The following is a 5,000-nucleotide window of genomic DNA, read 5'->3' on the forward strand; positions in this document are numbered from 1 at the left end:
AACCTGTATTTATGGGGTTTTATGGCTTCAGTATTATACAGGGAGTTCTTCAATTTTAGTATTTTGAATGTAAATAAACAAGGTGCTGATACTTTAGGTCCCCTACCTTCTCAGTGGTATAAGAAATAGATCTGTGTCACATGAAAGCTAAATCTTGAACACTTTTTGAAATATCGGGCACACAAAAGAAAATGGACAGATGGTCGGTCATGAACAGATGATCGGTCGGTCGGTCGGACGGAGCTCATTTTAATTTCCCCTATCTCCAACCTTATCGGAGGGGTAGAGGACAAAAATAATCAATGGACATGCAAGTGTGCAATTTGCACCATCTTGTAACCCAACTCATAGAATTCTTATTCGCACTGTTTTCTTTCAGGTGTCTCTCAAGTGTGTCGAGTAACCTCGAAAAATGTTGTGACTTATGAAAAAAAAGTCCAAAAAAATGTTTATTTATATATTCGTATGCAGCTGCATCATTTTATGGGGGCACAACTGTGCCACTGATGCACTGCCCCCAATACCAGCCAGCTGGTACTCATTTTTCCAACCTCAGAAGGATACCAGGCTGTCAACCCACCTGGTGTTAATTCGGTGACAAACAGAGCTCAAACTCAGGACCCTAACATCCCAAGCCAGCCACCCTAACTACTAAGCCAACACCAGGCTTATGGGCCTCGATTGGTGGGGGATGGGGGGGACATGTCCCCCCCCACTTTTTATCAAGGGGGGGGACAACATATTGATTTCTCTCCCCACTTTTTTCATTGAACGTAAGTTACGTAACACAAAACGAGCTGCTCTAGTACAATCAGGCCGAGATGCTCCTCAAATACAAGAATAATTTTTTTATCTCTATTAAAGTTTTATTGGTCTATTATAGTTGTATTAAAGATGATAGGTTAACAATTCAACATTGAGAATCCATGCTTCCCAAGCCATGGTCTCCCACCGGCCAAGCGTCCATAGCGACGTCGCTTTTTGATCCTTCCATGTCGGCTCTTCCTATCATTACAAAGCAGAATTTGCCAAGCGTTGGATTGTTCACCCACTAACAGGGAACGTGACCTGGACATCTTGAGGTATGTTAGGACGTTTTCGGACTTTGTATTGTCATTTTATGAGTGTTTAAAGAAATTGCGGCCTCATGGTCCGGAGCGCCACACCTCGGATAGTTTTAGGCCGCAACGGCTCGGGCCCCTTTAGCGACCAAAATGGTTTATTTCACCTTTCTAACTTATATCGCCGGATGCCTGATATTATTACCTGCACGATGATGTGTGTGTTTAATTTTTGTGACTTTGCACCGTCGAGTTATAAACCAATAAAATATTTTGCGGCCTGGTATGCTGATTGAGATGGTGGAGCTTGTGCAGGATGACGTGGTTTCACTCTTCCGGCTCGCACGAACGAACGGAAAGATATTTAGTAATTCTGTTTTCATATTTCGCAGTCGATAACAGTGGCCTAAATCCCAACGTTGAAAACTGGGTGAAAATCGAAGGAAAGTGGGTATTTTGGCGACTAAATTGGCTTTGCATACTTGGGAAACATAAAATAAAATGTTCTGATTCACTCGATTTTGCGGCGGTTAATGTAAATAATTTTTTTCATTGGTATTTGGACTTAGGGGAGGTATAGACCTACAAAACGAGAGGTATCATTCGGTCGTCGGACTTGTGAGGATTAAAGTATAGATTTTAAAAGATAGCTGTTGAAAAATATGCAAAATTCACTGAAGCGGTTCGGACAAACGAACGGAAAATTATTTTTGAATTCTGTTCTCGGATTATACAGTATCTATAGGGTAGTAATGAGATTACCTCGAAAATCCGATTTCAAAAGGCTTAGGCTTAGTAGCTTAGCCGCGGCTTGCAATTTTTACTAGGAAAAATAACGTTCTGGAAGGAATTTCTCTTCCGCCATCATCCGAATAATTTCCCGTTTGCACGAGGACAAAGACGAAGGAGAGACCGACAGAATAATGTGTCTCATTAAACTGTGTGATTTAGAATGATTAAATTAGAGATTTTAAATGCGGCGTTGAAAATAAAATGAAGAGGATTGTCAGCTTCTTCTTCAGCATGTCGACCCCGCAACGGTTCTGGGCCACTTTAGTGACCAAGATGGTTTATTTAACCTTTCTAACTTGTATCGCACTATACTTAAACAAAACGTACGGGCACGCACTATACTTAAACAAAACGTACGGGCACGCACTATACTTAAACAAAGGCACGCGGTTTCAAAGTTGTTGTGTTGTTTTTTTTTTGTTTGTTTTTGTTTTTTTTTGCACGTACGGGCACGCACTAGTGGAAATGATGAACGTATTTACAAATCAACAAACTATGTACAATAATTGTAAAGAAGAGTGCACATCCAGACGGCAACAGATCTTAATCCCTCGTCTCCTGGTCTGGTGGTTTGTGAGAGGTAAAGAATTACATAAATGTTCACATGACAACTGATTTTAGCTCATTCCTTTGGTGAACCCTTTTTATGGCATGCAAATCAAGAACACAATCTTTAACGACGACGCTAACTATGAACCAATAATATCATAATCATCTCACTCAACTTTAGCTCATTGGTTGATTAAATGCAGTTTAAATAAAATGATGAATATTAATAATCCGAGGTAATAAAATACCAGGGTATCTGACACGAACCAAAAGTAATAAGCGCGTAGCCGGGAACTAAGCGAGTAATGGAATGCTAAATTGGGAGCTCAGATGCTAAATTAAGAACTGAACTCGTATTGGCGCTCTTTTAGTAATACAAAGCTTATCACATGTCGACATTGTGCCTGGAGGTATAGTGACCCAGCCAAAAGTATGTTGACCTTAAAAATGCCCTGTTATGCAAAAATAACCCTTATAATTCACATGCCAAAATTTATTCAACTGAAATGTAATTCCCTTCTCGTTTCATAGAGGATATGGATATCAAAGTTTTTCGCGACAGCATCAAGTAGCACATCCCCGACCACTCTCCTGGAACAATCAAGTTCCCAGAAAGAGGTGGACGATTCAAAGGAGAAGATAGCAGAAAAGGGTGCATGTGCGAGTACTCGGCCTAATTTCCCAGATCAGCCTTTTCAACCTCATGATGTCAGTTGTATCCCAGTCCAAATACTGCCAAACCGAAAGTTGAAGTTTCAACAACAGTGGTTCAAAGATTTTCCGTGGCTTCATTTTGATCAGAGCATCGGCGGTGTACTCTGTCACACCTGTACGGACGCATCTCGTGAAAAAACTTACCGAACTTGTCCGTTGTGCAGAAGACTCATTTGTCTCAAAGGGTTTTCGGAACTGGAAAAGGGCTACAAAAAAATTCAGACAACACGAACGATCAAACACACATAGGCTTGCCTCTGAAAATCTGAAATGTCGCAGAAGTAAACCCGGTGTCCATGTGCAGCTGAGCAGCAAACTGCTAGAAGAGCAAAGATCTGCACGGTCAGCACTTCTGAAGATTATCACCTCACTGCAATATTTAGCCCGACAAGGTTTTGCAATTCGTGGGAAGGATGCCTCTGAAGGGAATTTCAAAATGCTCTTACAGTTGCGGGCCGAGGATGATGTAAACCTCAAGACGTGGCTGTCAAGGAAGACGACGTTCACAAGTGGAGAAATTCAGAACGAAATTCTACAGTTGATGAGTCATGCCATCCTCAGAAATATCTGCAGTAACGTGAATGAAATGTCCACTCAGTTTGGACTCATAACTGATGGAACACAAGATATTCAGGATAATTGAGCAGGAGTCGGTGTGTGCGCGCAATGTGACGGATTCCTTTGATGTTCAAGAAGATCTCATCGGCCTCTACCAAGTATCGTCAACAACAGGAATATCACTTTGTAAGATGCTTCAGGATGTCCTAATTCGGTGTCAACTCCCTATTGAACACCTTGGAGCGCAGACTTACGATGGGGCAAGCAACATGTCCAGAAAGTACAAGGGCTGTCAAGCACAGCTAAAAAAAACTCCAACTGCTGGCCAATTATGTTCATTGTGGAGCTCATGTCACCCAACTCATTACAACCAAAGCCCTACAAACTGCACCGTTCATAAGAGATGCCCTTGATTATGTCCAGGTACTCAGCAACATCTACAACTCTGGAAAATTAAAGCATCTGTACTTAAATATCCACGCTGACACTCCTTGCCCTACACGCCTGAGGCCAATTTGCCCGACGCGTTGGTTAACTCGTTCTCCTGCCGTGAAATCGATATTGGATAACTATGAAGCGGTACTGGATGCCCTTCAACAAGCAAGTGATGACTTTGGTACGAACACGGCATCGCGAGCCAACGGTATTCGAAGCTGTCTTTCATCAGGAAAGTGTGTTCTCGGTCTGTTTGCATCATTGCCCGTTCTCCAATCCCTTGAATACCTCAATAAGGAACTTCAGGGTTCACAAGTTACCGTCTCTGGTATGCTTACTGCTGCAAAGGTAACGGCACAGAATCTCCAATCTCTCCGTACCGACCAGACATTTAAGGAGGTTTTCGAAGCAGCACAAACAGAAGCTCCAGCAGTGCCAACTAGATCCAGTGACCCTCCCTCGTAAGCGCAAGCTTCCGAAGAGACTTGATGGAGGCACGCAGGAATACACTGCCAATTCTACAGAGGACGTATACAGAGTTGAATTTTTCAAAGTCATCGACAGCGCATCCGAGAACTTGAACGAGTACTTCACATCAACTGACCTCATGGCGTATAGGGACTTGGGTGAAATGCTCCTGTCTGGGTCATTCAAACCACAAATAGTCCGCAAATATCCCAAACTGTCGGATTCCGCAGAGCAGAACTTGGCTTCTTTCGTAACCAGTTCATTGGTTCATCTGTTGAGGATTACCGTAAGATATTTGTAGACATGGTGCCGGAAGTCCGTTGAATGTTTCCACAGGTAGAACGTTTGCTTAGGCTTCTATTGGTTTCCCCAGCAAGTACATGCGAAACTGAACGGTCATTCAGCGCACTCAGACATATGAAG

General features: G+C 42.6%; 1 protein-coding gene and 1 long non-coding RNA gene across 2 annotated transcripts in view; one reads left to right on the plus strand and one right to left on the minus strand.

Moving 5' to 3' along the window:
• Window positions 1-5,000, plus strand: part of LOC147023779 (sodium-dependent neutral amino acid transporter B(0)AT1-like) — a 144,923-nt gene that overhangs the window by 52,892 nt on the left and 87,031 nt on the right. The window lies entirely within an intron of this gene.
• LOC147023781 (uncharacterized) overlaps window positions 1-5,000 on the minus strand; it is a 13,793-nt gene that overhangs the window by 272 nt on the left and 8,521 nt on the right. The window lies entirely within an intron of this gene.

Source organism: Eptatretus burgeri, chromosome 7 (genome assembly GCF_056783735.1).
Source record: "Eptatretus burgeri isolate ZD-2024b chromosome 7, Ebu_testis_v1, whole genome shotgun sequence".
Classification (NCBI taxonomy): domain Eukaryota; kingdom Metazoa; phylum Chordata; class Myxini; order Myxiniformes; family Myxinidae; genus Eptatretus; species Eptatretus burgeri.